Raw genomic sequence first — 19,901 nt, 5'->3', positions numbered from 1 at the left:
ATGGCTTCACAGGTGAATTCTACCAAACATTTAAAGAAGACAATACCATTCTCAAACTGTTTCAAAAAATAGAAGAGGGAAGAAAACTTCCAAATTCATTCTATGAAGCCAGTATCACCTTGATACCAAAACCAGATAAAGCACCACAAAACAAAACAAAACAAAGAGAAAGAGAGAGAAATACAAGTCAATATCTCTGGTGAATATAGGTTTGGGTTTCAAGTTCAGATGGCAGAGTAGTAGGGGGATCCTATGCTTGCCTCATCCCTCAAACACAGCCAAATAAATATCAAATCATTCTGAACACCCCAAGAAATTGATATGAAGACTGAGAGAACAAACTGCTCAGCTAGAGGGAGAAAAATGGCCACATCAGAAGGTAGGAGCTCTGGAGAGTTGATTTGGGGGAGGAAAAAATTGTGGGTGCCGGGGAGGGGAGGGAGCCCTCATCATGGAGAGATGAGCGCAAGAGGGGAGAGAGAGAGAGAGCGCGCACATGCAGGGGATTGGACAAGAAAAACTCTTCCCCAAAACCATTGACTGGGAAAAGGAGAGGGGTTGACTACCACAAGTCTTTAAAAGCAGCAAGCTCAAAATCTGAAGTTTTAGAAGTTGCTAGGGTCCTGCCTGGCAGACCCAGCCATGCTCCAGTGAGGGAGGAGAGTGGAGACACAGGAGTGACAGTGCGCTCCTGAGGATGCCTTGGGTCGCTCGGGGAGAAACAGTTCCCCTTCTTGGAGTGCATTTGGGAGAGGTGGCACTGCCTCTCAGGGGACAAAGGAGAAGGCAGGTGCCCTGGAGGGGTGCCACACCCGGGCCCCAAATTTTGGAGTTTTGGAACCCAGCCCGGCATAAACCATAAAACACAGGAGAACTGTGCTGCCCGGTGGGCAGACAGCTCAGACACAGACAGGGTGAAGGCAGGGATCTGATGGAAGCTGGGGACACAAGAGGGGAGACTGTTTGCTCTTCTGTGAGGGTTTCCTGAACTGCAGCGAATGGGAACGCCCTGCTCCTGGGATGAGAGAGCAATCCTGCCCCTCCCCTCCCCCATCAACACAGATCAGATTTCAGTGAGCAGCACAGCGCCCTCAGTGAGGCCTTAGCTGCTTACACCAAGCACCGTGTCCTGCAGGTGCATCTTTACTAGGGCAAGTCAGCCAGAGAACCATTATAGCAGGCCCCTCCCCTAGAATACCAGCACAAAACCCCTGCACACACTAAGTTTACTGATCATAGAGTGCTGCTGCAAAGCTTCAGCTTTACGGGGAAATAGGATCTAGCTTTTTTTAACAAGCAGATCAAAACACACCTAGTTAACACTTGCCATGCAGTTGACAAGGTCTAAACCCTCCTCACTACAGGCAAGAAGAAACTCTGAAGAGGACTGACTCAAGGGAAGGAGCAGGCAAAACACAACAGCAGAATGCAAACTCTGAACTTCCTGAAGCATCAGGCCTAAGACAGTATAGGACTTCTTAATACAGCCATTACTCTCAGGAGCGGGAATATAACGGGCTTTCCTAACACACACAGTGACCTAGACAAAATGACAAGATGGAGGAATTCACCCCAAAAGAAAGAAGAGGAAGAAATTACTGCCAGGGATTTAATCTGATGAATATAGATGTAAAAATTCTTAATAAAATATTAGCAAATCAAATTCAACAATACATTAAAAAATCATAAACCACAATCAAATGGGATTTATTCCCAGAACTCAAGGTGGCTCAATATTTGCAAAACAATCAACAGGATATGTGTATCAATAAAAGAAAGAATAAAAACCATATGACCATTTCAATAGATGCAGAAAAGGCATTTGATGAAGTACAACATCCATTCATATAAAAACCCTCTGCAAAGTAGATCTGGAGGGAACATACCTCAATATAATAAAGGTCTTACATGAAAAACCTACAGCCAATATCATACGCAATGGTGAAAAATGGGAGCCTTTCTCTTAAGGTCTGGAACAAGACAAGGATGTCCACACAGGTTAATTTTTCTTCAACATAGTCCTGGAAGTACTAGCCACAGCAATTAGACAACAAAAAGAAATAAAAGGTATCCAAATTGGTCAGGAGGACGTAAAATTTTCACTATTTGTGGATGATATGATACTATATATAGAAAACCCCAAAGACACTGCCAAAAAACTACTAGAACTGATAAATGAATTCAGTAAAGTCACAGGATACAAAATCAATGTATAGAAATCTGTTGCATTTCTATGCATTCCTCTGTTGCATTCCTACTAATAATGAAACGACAGAGAGTAAAATCAAGAAAACCATTGTATTTACAAATGCACCAAAAATAAAATTGAGGAATAAACTTAATAGACCTGTACTCTGAAAACTAAAAAACACTGATGAAAGAAATTCAAGATGACACAAAAAAATGGAAAGACATTCCATGTTCATGGATTGGAAGAACAAATATTAAAATGTCCATACTACTCAAAGCAATCTACAGACATAATGTAATCCCTATCAAAATACCAATAGTATTCTTCACAGAACTAGAACAAACAATCCTAAAATTTGTATGGAACTACAAAAGGCCCTGGTTAGCCAAAACATTCTTGAAAAAGAAAAACAAAGCTGGACATCAAGTTTAATTACAAGTAATTAAAACAGTATGGTATTGGCATTAAAACTAGACACATACATCAAAAACTAATGATGTACCATATGTTGGCTAATTGAACCTAATAAAAAAATAAATAAAAATAAATAAATAAAAAACAAACAAAACAAATCAACAACAACAACAAAAAACAGACACATAGATCAAAGGAATAGAATAGAAAACCCAGAAATAAACCCATGATTATATGATCAGCTAATCTTTGACAAAGGAAGCAAGTACAAGCAATGGGAATATGACAGTCTCTTCAAAAAATGGTGTTGGGAAAACTAGACAGTTATGTGCAAAAGAACGAAACCAGACCATTTTCTTACACCATACACAAAAATAAAGTAAAAATGGATTAAAGACCTAAATGTGAGACCTGAAACCGTAAAAATCCTTGAAGAGGCAGTAATTTCTCTGGCATCAGTTGTAGCAACATTTTTCTAGATATATCTCCTGGGGTAGGGGAAATAACAGCAAAAATAAACTATTGGGATGACATAAAAATAAAAAGCTTCTGCACAGCAAAGGAAAAAATCGACAAAACTAAATGGCAACCTACTGCATGGGAGAAGATATTTGCAAATGACATATTGAGTAAAGGGTTAGTATCTAAAATACATAAGGAAATGGTACAACTCAACAACCAGAACACCAAATAATCCAATCAAAGAGAGGGGCAGAAGACACGAATAGACATTTCTCCAAAGAAGACATTCAGATGGCCAACAGACACATGAAAGATACTCAACATCGCTCATCATGAGGGAAACGCAAATCAAAACTACAATGAGATAGCGCCTCACACCTGTCAGAATGGCAAAAATCAATAACACAGGAAGAAATGAGTGTGGAAAAACAGGAACCCTCTTGCACCGTTGGTGGAATGCAAGTATATACCTTACAGCATTACAGATTGGTGGACTCTACTCCTTAGAATATCATTAATGATACAGGCTTACTCCCTTACAATAGAGTCTTTTCCAATATTATAAAGCTATAATTAGATTTCTTTTTATATTGGGCAGAAAATCAATTATCTGCAACTTTCCTTTATTGGGACCCAAATTCTGACATTTTTTCCCAAATAGAAGTTTCCATTCTTGGTTTCTTATGTCTAACATTCTTCTAGATATGGCTTCTCTTCCTGCAGAAGACATAAATAGACATTTCTCCAAAGAAGACATTCAGATGACCAACAGGCATAAAAAGATGCTCAACATCACTCATCATCAGAGAAATGCAAATCAAAACTACAGTGGGATATCACCTCACACCTGTCAGAATGGCTAAAATAAAAAAGAAGAAACAACAAATGTTGGTGAGGATGTGTAGAAAAAGGAACCCTCTTGCACTCTTAGTGGAAACACAAACTGGTTCAGCCACTCTGGAATCAGTATGGAGGTTCCTCAAAAAATTAAAAATAGAGGGGCACCTGGGTGGCTCAGTTAGTTAAATGTCTGACTCTCGATTTCCATCCAGGTCATGATCTCAGGGTCATGAAATCGAGCCCCTCATTGGACTTAAGATTCTATCTCCCTCTCCCTCTTCCCCTCCCCCTTCTGAAAAAATTAAAAATAGAACTACTTTATGATTCAGAATTGCACTGTTGAGTGTTTACCCAAAAAATACAAAAACACTAAGTCAAAGGGATACATGCTTCTTTATGTTTATTCCAGCATTATTTACAATAGCCAAACTATGGAAGCAGCCCAAGTGTCCATGGATAGATGAATGGATAAAGAAGCTATGATATAAGGGTGCCTGGGTAGCTCAGTTGGTGAAGCATCTGCCTTCAGCTCAGGTCATGGTCCCAGGGTCCTGGGATCAAGCCCCATGTCGAGCTCCCTGCTCAGTGGGGAGCCTGCTTCTCCCTCTCCTCCCTGCTCTTGCTCTCTCTTAATATCTCTGTCTCTCTCTCATTCTCAAATTTAAAAAATTGTTGAAAATTGTTGAAAAAGAGGCTGTGATATATATATGGACTATTATTTAGCCATAAAAAGAATGAAATCTTGCCATTTGCAACAACATGAATGGAACTAGAGAGTATAATGCTAAATGAATTAAGTCAGACAGAGAAAGACAAATACCATATTATTTCACTTATTTGTGAAATTTAAGAAACAAAACAAATGAGCAAAGAAAAAAAAAAGAGAGAGAGAGAGAGAAACCAAGAAACAGACTCTTAACTATAGAGAACAAACGGATGGGTACCAGAGGGTAGGTAGGTGGGGGGATGGGTGAAATAAATGAAAAACAATTATTGATTCAATGACTCCTGTAGCTATTATATCTTTGGAGTTTAATTAAAAAAAAGAAGTTAAAAAAATGTAGCTGGCTAATGTATATGGAGCATCATATGGTAAACTCCATCATAAATCTACAACAATTAGAACAATGTAGTATCTGCAACCATAAATCAGAAAAAATCCAGAAACAGATACCAATATATATGCACTTAATACATGATACTTTTTGTTGTGTTGTTATGGGGTAGAAACTGGTGTTAATTTTGATATAAGCTCATTTAAATATTTAGGGTTGAGTTGACAGCTTGTGTTTGTCTTGATATCATAAATCACTGGCAAATAGAAAGATTATGTGCCCTTCAGAAAAACATTTATTGAAATGATAAACATGGTGATCTTTCAGTGATGGAATTTTAAGTGATTATTACTTTTTCTTTATAGTTTTCCTTTTTCATAATTTAAATAATTACCATACATCGTTTTAGATATTATAAAAATATTATCAAAATTGAAGGGTAAATAATAGGATAAGCAATTTTCAAAATGCATACATATTTAATAAAATCACTAAATTAAAAATTATATTCCAAATGACATGGATGCTTATATGGAAAGCTGTTCAAATATAATAGTAATTTAAGACAAACCCACTTTGGCTATAAGCTTTCATTTTCATGACAGCAGATTTTTTTAAAATTTAATTTTATTTATTTGAGAGAGAGAGAGAGAGAATGAGCAGGAGTAGAGGGAGAAGGAGATGCAGACTCCCTGCTGAGCAGGGAGCCGGATGTGATACTCGATCCCAGGACTCTGGAATCCTTAACTGACTGAGCCACCCAGGCGCCCCTATGACAGCAGATTTTAAAGTGCTAATTATTCTCATTGTGGGTGAGGGTTTGCTACAGTGGGCATTCATAAAGGTGAAAGCATGCTATAATAAAAAATTAAGCATGCATTATATTACAATCAGCATTACATTAAGAGTTTTATTCAATTTTTAGTTCAGCAAACACTTGTTAAGCTTGTACAACGTACAAAGGACTTGGCTTATTCCTGTGGATACAGAGATTCGATGAGACAAAAAGCATAAAACCAGAAATATCAGGCAGTCCACAAATGCAGTTGGCATGTTAGGTGATGATGTTCTACAAGTGTGTGTGATTTTAACTCGGAGGCTCAGTTCTAAGTTGGCAGGATTCCAGGGTGATTTGGTGGGTATATACTTCAAAACCTCTCCATCTGAGGTATCAAGATTCTAGCAGCTCTATACAACTCCAAAATTATAGGCTGGAGAACAAAGAAGGGGCACCAGTGATTTTCATGTTTTTGTTCAGAAAGATTCCTGCCTGGGTCTCCAGAAAAGCACCCTTTGTCCAGCTTCACTTTGCAGTTCTACAAACCTTCATATTTTCCAGTAGATTTTGAGATGAGATATTGTTGAATCACAGATCTGTACCTCTGAAACAAATAATACATTATATGTTTAAAAAAAAAAGAAGAAGAAGATAGCAGGAGGGGAAGAATGAAGGGGGAGAAATCGGAGGGGGAGACGAACCATGAGAGATTATGGACTCTGAAAAACAAACTGAGGGTTCTAGAGGGGAGGAGGGTAGGGTGATGGGTTAGCCTGGTGATGGGTATTAAAGAGGGCACATTCTGCATGGAGCAGTGGGTGTTATATGCAAACAATGAATCATGGAACACTACATCAAAAATTAATGATGTAATGTATGGTGATTAACATAACATAATAATAAAAAATAAAAATAAAAAAATTGAGATGAACATATGGTTTTTCTTGCTTAGTCTCATTAAGTGGTGAATTATATACATATGTATATATTTAAAGATTTTATTTATTTTTTTGACAGAGAGAGAGAGACAGACAGTGAGAGAGGGAACACAAGCAGAGGGAGTGGGAGAGGGAGAAACAGGCTTCCCATTGAGCAGGGAGCCAGACACAGGGCTCCATCCCAGGACCCTGGGATCATGACCTGAGCCGAAGGCAGATGCTTAATGACTGAGCCACCCAGGTGCCCCTACATTTATATATTTTTAAATGTTAAGCTAACCACTAAGATATACCTACTTGGTCAGGATGTAGTAAACTTTAAAATAAAACTATTTTATTTGATTTGCTAAGATGTTAGTAAGAATTTTGCATCCATGTTAACGAGAGTTATTGGTCTGTACTTTACTCTTCTATCTTTATCTACTTTGGATATCAGAATAGTGCTGGCTACACAGAATGTTGGGGAACATTCTCTTCTTTTCTACTCCTGAAGGAGTTTGTGTACAAGTGGAATTAACCTTCTTTAAATATTTGGTAAAAGCTTTCAGTGAGGATACCTATAGTTTTCTTTGTAGGAGGATGTTAAACTATAAACTTATTTTATGTACTAGTTATAGGACTATTCAATTTATCTATTTCTTCTTGAGTGACTTTTTTCCTTACCATGGATCTTATTTTCTTATTTCTTTGTTTGCCTGGTAATTTTTGATTGGAAGCCAAGCACTCTGACTTTATCTTTCTGGGCACTGGATATTTTTGTATTCCTAAAAATATTATTGAGCTGTATGCGAGATACTTAAATTGCTTGAAAACACTGATCTTGTTGGGTCTTGCTTTTAAATGTCTTTAGGTGACACAAGAGGAGCATTTAGCTTTTTCCTCTACTGAATCAAAGCGTTCTGAGAATGCTATTAAAACCCTATTTGAATTATGAAGTATTTTTACTCTGGATGATAGGAGCAGGCATTATTCCCATGTTGGTATGAAATCCAGGGACTATAACCTCTAATCATCTAGGGTAGATTTTTCTCCATCCTTACATATTTTTCTCACACACACAAATACTCAACTGAGTACTTGTGAGGGGCCCTCTGCTGAATACTAAGAGGAGTCTCTGTAAGTCTCAGAATCAAAATAATTTCTAGCAAATCTATAGAACAATTTTGTTCAGGAAGACCCCCCGGCATATATAGAAAAATTTATGATATGATATTGGTGAAGTTAGAAAGAGTGAGGAAAGAAAGTATAGTTCTAGAAAAAATTATTTTGAAGTCTTTGAGGAAATAATATTATAGCTTTATATTACACCAGAATAAATTCTAATTAATTTAAGAGCTAAAATTTTAAAGAAGTGGTAAAAAAATACTGTATGAAAATACAAACATCAGATCTTCAGAAGGTGAAGGATTTTCATACCATAAATGCAATTTAAGTAATCAAAGATGTAAAGATAAATTGCTCACATTAACATTTAAATATTTCTGAAGAGAAAACATTTAATTAGAAATTAATTAGGAAGAATAAACGGGAAGACAAATACCATATGATTTCACTCATATGTGGAATTTAAGAAATAAAACAAATGAGCAAAGGGACATAAAAGGGGAGAAAGAGGCAAACTGAGAAACAGACTCTTTTCTTTTTAAAGATTTTATTTATTTATTTGAGAGAGACAGAGAGCACAAGCAGTGGGGAGTGCCAGAGAGAGAGGGAGAAGCCAGCTCCTTTTGAGTAGAGAGCCTGTCATGAGGCTCGATCCCAGGACACTGGGATCATGACCTGAGCTGAAGGCAGACGCCTAACCGACTGAGCCACCCAGGCGCCCCAGACTCTTGATTACAGAGAAAAATGTGATGGTTGTCAGAGAGGAAGGGAGTCTGGGGAGTTGGGTGAAACAGGGGATGGAACATAAGAAGGATGCTTGTTGTGATGAGCACCTCGTGATATATGGAAATGTTGAATCACTATACTGTACACCTGGAACTAATATTACATTATATGTTAACTCACTGTAAATTAAATAAAAACTTTTTAAAAACTATAAAAAATACCAGTTTTTATTTATCTGTCATGGATATTTGGGTAATTTTTACATTCCTTGAAAAATTTCTCTTAATTGTATGACTTTTAAAAACACACACATTTTGTGAAATAAAATAGTGCAACAATTAAAAGCCAACAATTAATGAGAAAGCTATTTGTAACATCTATAAGAAACTATTACTAATATTCCAATATCATGAGCTCTTTCAAGGCAACAAGTATAACAAACACTGGATTAAAGAAAGTGCACAAGGAACATCGCTGAACAATTAGAGAAATGCAAGACACCAATAAATATGAAAATATGTTCAAATATGTTCAGAGGTATGGAGTAACTGTTTTAGACTCCGAAAAGTATATTCTATTAACATATTAGTATGCCTAGGGTGCCTGGGTGGCTCAGTCAGCTAGGTGTCTAACTCTTGATTCTGGCTCAGGTCATGATCTCAGGGTGGTGAGCTTGAGCCCCGCTTGGGCTCTGCACTGGGCGTGGAACCTGCTTGAGATTCTGTCTCTCCCTCTCCCCCCTCAAAAAAATTAATTAATTAAATTAATTAATTGAATCTTAAAGAAAACATATTAGTCTGCCTAATGATAATAGCACAAAAATGGTTAAGGGAAGAAATAGAGCTACAGCAGAGTGAAGTTTCTTTATCATAATGAAATCCAGGGAGTAGAAACAAAATTGTTTCTGGTAGGTTATGACATGTACTGTAAGCTCTAGAGAGACCTCTGAGCAACCACTGATAAAATGATAGTTAAAAATCCTTACATGAATTTAATGATGTCCTAGAAATATTCACTTGAAACAAAAGGTGATTTTGAAAGAGGATCAGAGGAACAAAATAGTGAGGAGGCATAAAGAAAAAGAAAAGCAAAATAATTGATGTGATTCCAACCATATCGATAACATTTACAATGCAATCAAAGTGGATAAAAACAATACCCAGCAGCATGCTGTCTTCAGAAAATATACTTTTGATTCAAAGATACAGATTAATGGGAAGTAACAGGATATAAAAAAAGACATACCATTCAAACAACGGCTACAAGACAGCTAGTATGGCTGTACAAATTTCACAAAAATAGACTTTAAGATATCAACTAAGGCAAGATGCCTGGGTAGCTCAGTCATTAAGCATCTGCCTTCGGCTCAGGTCATGATCCCAGGGTCCTGGGATCGAGCCCCGCATCGGGCTCCCTGCTCCCCGGGAAGCCTGCTTCTCCCTCTCCCACTCCCCCTGCTTGTGTTCCTTATCTCGCTGTCTCTCTCTCTCTCTCTCTTTGTCACATAAATAAATAAAATATTTTTGAAAAAAGATAATAACTAAGGCAAAAGAGGGACATTTTAGGATGGTAAGCAGGTCAATTTATTATAAAGATATAATTATTAATCCACATGAACCCTAAAAGACATGAAGAACCCTAAAACACATGAAGCAAAAATCGACAGAATCAAAGGCAGAAATAGAAAATGCAACAATAATAGTTGGAAGCTTCCATAACCCACTTTATATAACAAAAAAAACACTTAGGCTGAATATCAGCAAGGGCATAGAAGATTTAATCCCATAAACCCACCAGAACTAACAAATATAGAACACTTTCCCCGACACATCACAATATTCTTCTCATCAAAATGCTTCTCACATGAAGCATTCTCCCGAATAGATTACAGATTAGCCCATTAAAGAAGCCTTGAGACATAGTAAAGGATTGAAATAACACAAAGTATGTTTTCTGACCACAATGGAATTAAATTAGAAATCCACAAAATAAATTTTGAGAGACTTACCAGTATGTGGGGACTTTAGGAATGTGCTTCTCTCTAACTGTTAGCTACAGGAGAAATCACAGGGAAAACTGGAAAATTCTTTGAAATTAATGAAAATGAGAGTGCAGCATACCAAAATTTATGAGATGCACGAAAGCAGTGTTCAGAGAAAATACATGGCAATAAATAACTATGTTAAAGAAGAAAGAAATGCAAATCAGTAACTTAAATTTCAATCTTTGAAATTAAAAAAAAAGAAAACTAAACCCAAAGCGAGCAGACAGAAAGTGATAAACATTTTTATAAGAATAAAAAAGAGAGACGCAAGAGAAAAGTGATAGAGAAAAATCAGTGGTCAGGAAGTAGAGTGAGCACGAATCTGAAATGCTGTGGAGAGAGAGTTGGACCAGTTTCCTTCCAGCTTGACGCCGAGCATCAGAAGCGTCCTGCAGACACCTGGGCATGTTTTCCCATGGTGGTCAATTTGCAATAGGATTACCAGTGAACACATTTCATTTACTTTGTGTTTTGTAGTAGTTTTTTTTTTTAAGATTTTATTTATTTATTTGAGAGAGAGAGAGAGCTCACAGGAACAGGGGGAGGGGCAGAGGGAGAAGCAATTTCCCTGCTGAGCAGGGAGCCTGATGCGGGACTTGATCCCAGGACTCTGGGATCATGACCCGAGCTGAAGGCAGATGCTTCACCAACTGAGCCACCCAGGCACCCCTTGGAGTAATTCTTGAAAGGATTTTTATAAAAAGAAAAGTTGGGAAATTGATGGTGACATCAGAAAACAATGGAGAGATGCTAGAAATTATGGCAAATTCTCTCTCCTAATTGTAGTGTTAGAGCTTCTTCCTGGACATGCCCACAGACAGCCCCTTAAAGAAGGTTCTGTAAACCATCCCTTTCGGAGCCACATTCTCGTTCCTTTCAAGATTCCCGAAGTCCTCGTCCTTATTGTAGCACCAGTTCAAAGTACCCAATCTTATCTGGAGCATACCTCAAAGGGCAGCGTGAGGAGGACGAGGCAGGGTGCAGAGAGAAAGAGCAACAAGACTTGGGGCCCATGCCTTTATTAGGGTGTGTGGGTGGCGTGCTTTGGTGTTCCGTGAGCTAGGGCTACATTGGTCAGTGCAGACCAAAAGAGTGGGGTTTTAGTAATAAGCCCCATGGGGGTCTTATTGAAGGGGTGCATAAGGCATACAGGTGGTGGGAAGCAGGGGAGACCGTCGATGACAAGAGCTGTTGGAAGTCATGGCAGGAACTTGCATTTGCCTGGACCCTGGGGCTGTGATCTAGACATGCACTTGCATGGGGGCCTGGCGTCAGCTCCCTCAGGCAGCTCGGCCAAACACCATGAGTGACAGGGCAGCATCCAGCCCTGCCGACAGGGGCCACTGGATCCTGGAAATCTGTTGTGGATTTCATTTTCTAACGTGACTGGCATCCACTAGGTGAGAGGCCTCTTTTTTCTCTCTCTGAGAGCCACACAATTCCACTAGTGGGCCCTGGAGCTCTAATTTTAATCTCCTGGCAAATTTTCAATGAATTTATTTTAATTAACTAACCTTTATAACCTGAATAGTGAGGCAAAGCCATTAGCCTTTGCCTCATCTAGGCCAATAACATATATATAATCATAATCTCTAAGCAATTTGGGAGGGGTTTGTCCCCTTGGGCTCTCCATTATAAGAGGGTCATATTGCACAGTCTGCCCTCAATCAGGTCACCAGTGTGTGGTAGGTGGCAAGATGATCAAAAAATCAAAATGGTAAGATAAACATTCATCTGATGAGCATGTGAGTGATGTCTTCCCTGAGGTCAAAGGTGTAGGGGTTCCCTGGAAGTTCGAACATGGAGGCTTTGGAGGAGACTTGGTGGTTAGTGTAGGGTGTTTGGAGATTTTAGGGCCAGGAATCAGGCAGCATTAGAGACTGGGATAAAATTTCTGCCCATCTGGAGAACCACTTATTGTTTAAAAGCTTGAGGAGGGGCTCAGTCAGTTAAGTGTCTGACTGGCTCAGGTCCTGATCTCAGGGTCCTGGGATTGAGCCCGGCATTGGGCTCCCTGCTTAGCGGGGAGTCTGCTTCTCCCTCTCCCTTTGCCCTCCCCCTGCTCACACACTCTTTCTTTCAAATAAATAAATAAAATCTTTAAAAAAGCAAAAAACATAAAAGCTTGAGGAGCCTGTTTCTGAGTAGGCCATTGTTGTCTATGTCTGGCCGTGGGGGACGCTTAAAGTAGGTGGAAATTCCATGAGATCCCATGTTCTAGAGCCCATGATTGAACACTTGGGAGGTGAAATGGGCACCTTGATCTGAATCTGTAATGTCTGGTGGATCGAAGGGGATGAACACGTATCTGGTGAAGAAGGAAATCACCTGATAGGAGGCAGCATGCTGGAGAGAGCTGCCCGCAGGAGTCCAGGGAAGGTATCAGTGATGGTGGGTACATACCTGATAACTCCAGCAGGAGGCAGCAGTGGCCCAATGAAACACATTTTCATCCCCAGCAGGGTCTATCACCCTGGAGGCCAAGGCTCCACCTGGGAGACTTTCAGGGTTTTGTTTGGGAACAAAGGAGGCAATTATCTACCACAACTTTGGCTAGAGCCCAGGTGAAGGCTCCATACGGGCCATGTCTGCACACCCAGTCAGTGAGCGCTGTCACTCCCCGGTGGCCTGATGTAATATAGGTCCCCTCCACTAGTGGGTATGCCATCTCAGAAGGAATAGTTGTGTTTGCGGCAATGTCTGGTACTCTGGGAGGTCGTTCATGTGGGGTCTTGAAACATGCATGTCTTTGGATAGGGATCTGCCATGTAGTTATAATATGTTTCTGGTGTCTGCTTGCGTGTGTTCATGTGTGTGCATGTGTGTGTGTGTGTGTGTGTGTGTGTGTGTGTGCAGATACGAATGACCATAATCAGCATGTGTGAGTTGGCTATTTGTCTCCGAATGAGGCACCCCAGATAGGCTTTCCCTGAATCATGAAACTGCCCTTTTGCCATTGTCTAGGCCAGACGATGAGCCCATTGGCTACCGCCCAGAAGTCAGAAAAAAGGAGTGTTCTTGGCAGTCTCATTTTTGTGGCCTGTGTGGAGCCAGGCACATCGCTACTGATTCTGCTAGTTGGACTGAGCCAGGAAAGCCTTCCCGACTAGAGATAGGCCACTAGCAGGATGAGATGTTACAGTGTCCCAGTGGGCTGCCTTGCATACAAGAAGGTTGCTGCTCTCAGTGAAAAACTCCAATTCCTTTTCCACTGTAAATTGTTGGTTCCAGTGGACTCCCCAGACCGCTAGAGGGGCTGGCAGTGGGGAGGGTGCTAGCTGCGTCTCAGTGCCAGTGGGCAAGAGGCTCAGCACAGGGGAGGCTACATCATCCTATAATTTGGAAAGGCCCTTAACATGAGGTTTAGCACTTTCCTGAAGGGCCCAGTGAGGCCTCAGGGGCCGTGCCAAGGCTCTGCTGGGTTGAATCTCTGACCCAAAGCAGGATAGCCCTTGTGCATGAAGCAGTATGAACTTTGAGCACATTAATGCCTCTTTAAAAGGGCCCTGTAGGCTGCCAAGATTTGGTGCTCACGTGGTGCATACCAGGCTGCTGTCTAGGGAGGACAGTTGGTCCAGAACCCATGGGCAATCAGATGGAGCCATGTTTAGACAGCAACTCCACCAGGTATAATCAGGTGTCTCTAGTAACTCAACTCAAAAGTCTGAGCTCAGATGGACTATTGGCAGGGCCTGCTGTAAGGTCCTCCCTGAGGGAAAGAGGCTGATTTGCTTGCAACGGTGTCAATGGGCCTACGTAAAATGGATATGTGTGGAATGTGTTGCCCCCCAAAGGGCACACCTCACACGTGTTGTGCCTGCTGAAACAGGAGGCTTGATGGTGAGGGGTTGATGTGTTCCAGAGAAAGTGACTGTGTGGCCCTCAGCTGACCACACTCTGCACAGAAACCCAGCAGCAGTGGCCAGTCCTTGGATCGTACCCAGGGCAATGGCATGTCCTCTCTGCTATAAATGTTGTGTCACCAGATGTAACTCTTCCTGCATGGCGTTTTCAGAACACCTCCGTGGTAGAATGTCATCTATATGATGTTGAAGGTGGCAGTGGGTTAGTTTGAGTGGATTTGGATCTTGTCTGCAGAAGCTATGTGTGATGGGGGTGCTATTCAGATCCCCGTGGGCAGCTGAGTAAAGGTATACTGGGTCGCCTCAAAAGTGGAAGCAAATTGAGACTGTTAGTCTTTGGTAATTTGAACCCAATAAAACACGTTGACAACAGCTAGGACAGCAGAGAGAGGCCCTGAGCCTTTGCATATCATCTGTTAACTCTACAATACAGGGCATGGGGTCTTAATGGCAGGAGCCTGTGCATTTAAGTTTGGATAGTCAATCGTTAGTCTCTATTCATTGGTGGTCAGTTTTAACAGTGTCCAGGGCTTTTAAATCGTGAGGTGGTAGGCCTAATGACCCCAGGGTCAAGCATATCTCTAATGAAGGGCCAAAGGCCTTCTGTACTTTGCTTCAGCCAATATTTTGGTGTATTTAACATTTTCACTAGACCTGACAACTGGGCGGGTTCTCATTTGGAAGCTTCCAAGAGAAAGGCCAGGAATTTGAGTTTATTCCCAGATGTGTCACTGAGTGAGGGCCTTTGTACCTCTCATAGGAAAAAGAGGGCTAGTTGGGGCACCAACACTGGCAACTCTTCTAGAAATATGATGCCAGTAGACACGTCCAGATTAATATTCACCCCCTTTACAGTTTTACCTGCCATGCCTTGTAGACTGTAGGAAGTTTCCTTGGGGAATTGAGAAGGGTTATTTGGAATTATCATGACTTGAGCTCCTATGTCTAATAGAACCACCAGAGTTGTAAATGGGTGTTTGTTCCTAGGAGGTGGGACAAGCTCCAGGGAGCCACCGAGTCCCTACGGGTAATGCTCTGGGAGACTGCTAAGTCACAGTTGGGGGAAGTTTTGGGCTCTGTAGTGAGGTAGGTGCTTGTTTTAGGGAGAGGAGTTTGCACCAGGGCTGTCCAGATATAAGATCATTAGAAACCCCAGTTGGCAGAGCTACCAGTGTAAACCAGCTGTTTAGAATCATCTTAAGTGTTGCTTCCCAATAGGGTTAGCATGGGGCTCTGGGACCAGGAAGTGGGAAGGGTATTCTACAAGGAGCGTCGCAAGGTCTGGAACCCAAGGGCTGGCACTGGGGTTGTGGGCTGCCTGTGTGTGCACTGTTAACTCTGGGAGTCTGTGTGAGTGTTTCCTTCATGGCAGACCACATATGTATATTCCCTCCAGGACTCCTGAATAGTATAGGAGGCCCCATGAAATAAAGGAGTCCAGACTTGTAATTGCAGTGGGGGAGGGGTCCCTGTAAGAAGAATTCTCTGGATTTAGGGTCGATTAGGGGCCTTTTTAGAATTTGGTATGAAATCCAGGTCATCTGGGTTGCTATGTTCAAAAAAATGAGAAACCCTTGACCATACCAATCTTATGGAGAAGGAGTTGGGCCTCATCTAGTGTCTTCCATTGGTTTGGAGACTTTGCAGTGATAGCCATGACAAAGGGGTGGGTGGTAACTTCCTTGGGTGTTTTAGATACCAGCACCAGGTGTTCAAGCCATTCATAGCTCGGGCCATTAGATCTTGTGCCATCATGCCCTGGAAGTGGGACCCCTGGTATCCTGTAGGCCTGAGGTGGGGACTGAGGTGTGACAGCAGCAAGGTATACGGCAACAGAGGGACTGCAGACCCAGTCTGCACTTGCTTTTGCGAGGAACCACGCCTTCCCCAACCGGGGTGTTCCTACTGTACTGGTCAGAACTCGGAGTCCTGGTGTAGCCCACCCACACAGCAGTCAGGGAATAGGGGTCTTCCCCTCCTCCTTCTAAGGGCACTGCCTGGCACCTTTATACAGCAGCCCACACTTGGACGCGGGTTGCTACTCACATGTCCCGGCTGTGAACTCATGCAACAGGACCTTGAGAAAAATCATAGTTAATTTACCTAATAGTAGGCTGTGCTCAGAGTTGTGAAATACACTCAAAGTCTATTCCCTGCTGGGGGATTCACCCTCTGTGGGTATTAGCAAGCAGAAGACACATCTATCACCAAACTCTGAACTGAGTTCAGGGCATTCTTCTCTTTCCTTTAAGGATAATGCATGTTCACAGCCAGATAGTTTTATTGACACATCCTGTAGAATCTGAGGAGTCTAACAGCATTCCTTCCTTTCTCCCTCTTTCTCGTGTCTTCAGTCCAGGCTTGCAGTGTTTCTGCTAGAATAAAACTCTCTTAAAATGTGTTGGCCTCCCAAGCAATCCGCAGGAGTCTGAACCATTAGACAACCCATCCTACCCAGATCTTTCCTTGTTAACCACATCTCCCCCCTGACTTCTGCAGCAATGGGGATTGATTTTATGGGTCACACCTGAAATCACTTTAGCAAGAGGTGGCACAGCCACACTCTTGATGTTCTTTCCAGAACATTCTTTCTCATTTTTTTGCAATATGTTTACGCTAAGAATTTTCCAAATATTCAAGTTCTGGTTACTATTTGCTTACTACTTCTTCTATGTATCTCTCTCCTCTTCCATCTTACTATAAGAAGCAAGGAGAAGCCAGGTCGCACCTTCAACACTTTGCTTAGAAACCTTCTCATTAAATATTCAAGTTCATCACTTCCTAGTTCTACTTTTCACAAAACACTAGAACACAATGCAACCAACTTCATTACTATTTTATAACAAGGGTTTTTTTCTCCTCCAATTTCCAGTAACATGGTCTGTCCATCTGAAACCTCACCAGAGCATCTTTAATAGTCATGTGTCTACCAATACTCTCTTCATGATGGTGTATGCCTTCTCTAAGATCAAAAAAACTTTCTCTAAAGCTCTCTCTTTTTTTCTTCCTGATATCTCAAAAGAATTGCCTTTAACATACATATTTCTGCCAACAGTCTCTTCAGGACAATCTAGGCATTTTCTAGCATGTACTTCAAAACCCTTCCAGCTTCTACCCATTACCAAGTTTTAAGGCCACCTACTTCTATGTTTTTAGGTATTTGTTACCAAGAGGTAGAACTCCATATTACAGTACCAAAATCTGTACCAATATCCAGGACAAAGAACAGTAGGGATAGAAGCTATACATAAATCCAACAACATGGGCTCCCACTGACTAAGTCTGAATTAGCTACTTCCACTGCTGAGTGAAAAATGCTGGGTCAGTAATATGTCAATGCTAGATCAACAGCACAATGACATTTCTCCAGGAGACCAACTAGAACAGGGATGCCAAACTGGTCATATCAGATCTCTTTCAAGACCAAAGGGCAGTGATTCATCTTGACTGGAATCAACCCAGACTCTGGCTAAGTATTTCTCTTTCTTGCCTTTACAACTCAGCTAGAATAACTGTTCAAAGGCACAGAGAAGCACTTGATTCACCAACATAAACTAATTCATACACTTCATCGAGCCAAAGAAGACATGTGGTGTAAAAAAAAGGCATGGCAGTGGTTTCATGACCACCAGATCTCCGATCTCCTGGTTGAAATTCACACTCTATCACATAGAAGCTGCCAGGATCATAGAGCAATGGGATGGCTTTGTTAAATTTAAAGTGCACTGAGGAGCCAGCTAGGAGTTGATAGTATGCAAAACCTGGAAATTATTTCCAAATTGAATTACGTACTCTAAATCAATGACCACTCTATGGTTTTTCATTCCTCATAGGTAGAACAAATAGTTCTGGGAACAAAATCGTGTAAGTTGAAATACCCTGTTTACCAAACTCCTAGTACTCCACTTGGGGATTTTGTTCCCTTTGTCCCTACAAATCAGGCTATGTATATGAGCATAGAAGTCTTGATATCCAGAACAGGAACATTTTCACCAGTAAACACAGGAAGAGCATCATATATTAAATTATGCCTACCTACCCCACTGTCACATCCATTTCGTGGGCTAAGAGGTCAGAAGTCAAGGAAAGGAGTCACCAACTGGACTGGATTAATAAACCCTCAACATCAGCAGGAGGTACAGCTGATCTTTCTAGTATGCCTACATATTCTTTTCCTCCAGAGTTGTTCCACTGGGGGGCACCTTATGGTACCTCCCTGTCCAACTTTGATGGTAAAGGGACATAGGAACTTGCCAGCCCCTTGAAAGAGCATGGTGTGTAGAAAGTCTGACCTTTCAAAGATTAGGCCACTGCTCCTGGTATGACTCATAGACCAGGACTATGAGGGGTACCTAGAATATGTTATAGCAGAGAGAGAGAGAGAGAGAGAGAGAATGAATAACACTCACAGACCTGAGATGAGCTGCATTTGTAAGTTTTCCCTGAAAGGAGTTATTTTGTGGTGATTGAATTTATTACATAAATCATATGCATTGACCCAGCACATGAGATGGACTGTGTGGGTAGTTATGTTACACCATTGAGATACCCCCAACCACTGGGAGTTTTGACAGATGGTGGCTCATGGCAGGATTTAGCCCTTGGAATTGCCCTTGGTCAAAGGAAGGTATATTGTTCAATGTTACACCCCAGGGACACTGCCTCTATCCGATAATCTGTCAATGTGGGGTTTCAATGGCTTATTCTGTGCCTCAGTTACTGACATTTGTGAAGAGTCAAGCTTGCCTTAAAAAGCACAAACTTCTAGCTACAAAATAAATAAGCAATAAATAAATAAAATAAACTTCCAGCTACAAAATAAACATTTTGTAACTATAACTGGTGGCAGCTGAACAGAATCTAATCTTTGGTTCACAAATTAATGTTGTCAAAGGAATGAATAAAGTGGAAAGTAACTTTGAATAAAGAACACAATTTCATTTTAAGTTATGTGGTGTGATCTATTATGACCATCCAGAATTTTTCTGGTTTTCTTTGCACAGAATGTTATGTATTCTGGCTAATTTTCTAAAAGCAAGCATTTAAATCTTACAAACTGAAGTTATATATCAATTTCTAGTGCACTATGATTTTTCTCAGTTATCTATTAAGATGACTTTGTCTGTTTACATGGTAGAGAAACTGGATTGTTTCTGTATAGAAGACTGTGAATGCCAATACAAGCATTTGGGAATTTATGTTGCAGGAGGTATTCTTAGAGGTAATAATGAATCATCTAATAATACAAACTTATGAACTACTTGACTTTTCAAATACATACAGCACTGATGTTAATCATCTCTAAAAAGCTAGTAGAAATATTTGGTCTAAGTAGGGCCATTAGGGTCAGATTTATTTTAATGCCACTGAGCAAACAATTGCATTTACTTTAAATAAATTGCAAAATTACCAAATATACTATTTGTATTGTTGAACATAATACATTATAGTTGTCAACTCTGAATTTCACACAGGCTAGTTTTTGT

The sequence above is a fragment of the Eumetopias jubatus genome, unplaced genomic scaffold (assembly GCF_037043125.1).
Source record: "Eumetopias jubatus isolate StellerSeaLion01/CBP00866 unplaced genomic scaffold, mEumJub1_p1.0 scaffold_13, whole genome shotgun sequence".
Classification (NCBI taxonomy): Eukaryota; Metazoa; Chordata; class Mammalia; order Carnivora; family Otariidae; genus Eumetopias; species Eumetopias jubatus.
The sequence above is the reverse complement of the archived record's forward strand: the minus strand, read 5'-3'. Positions refer to the sequence as shown.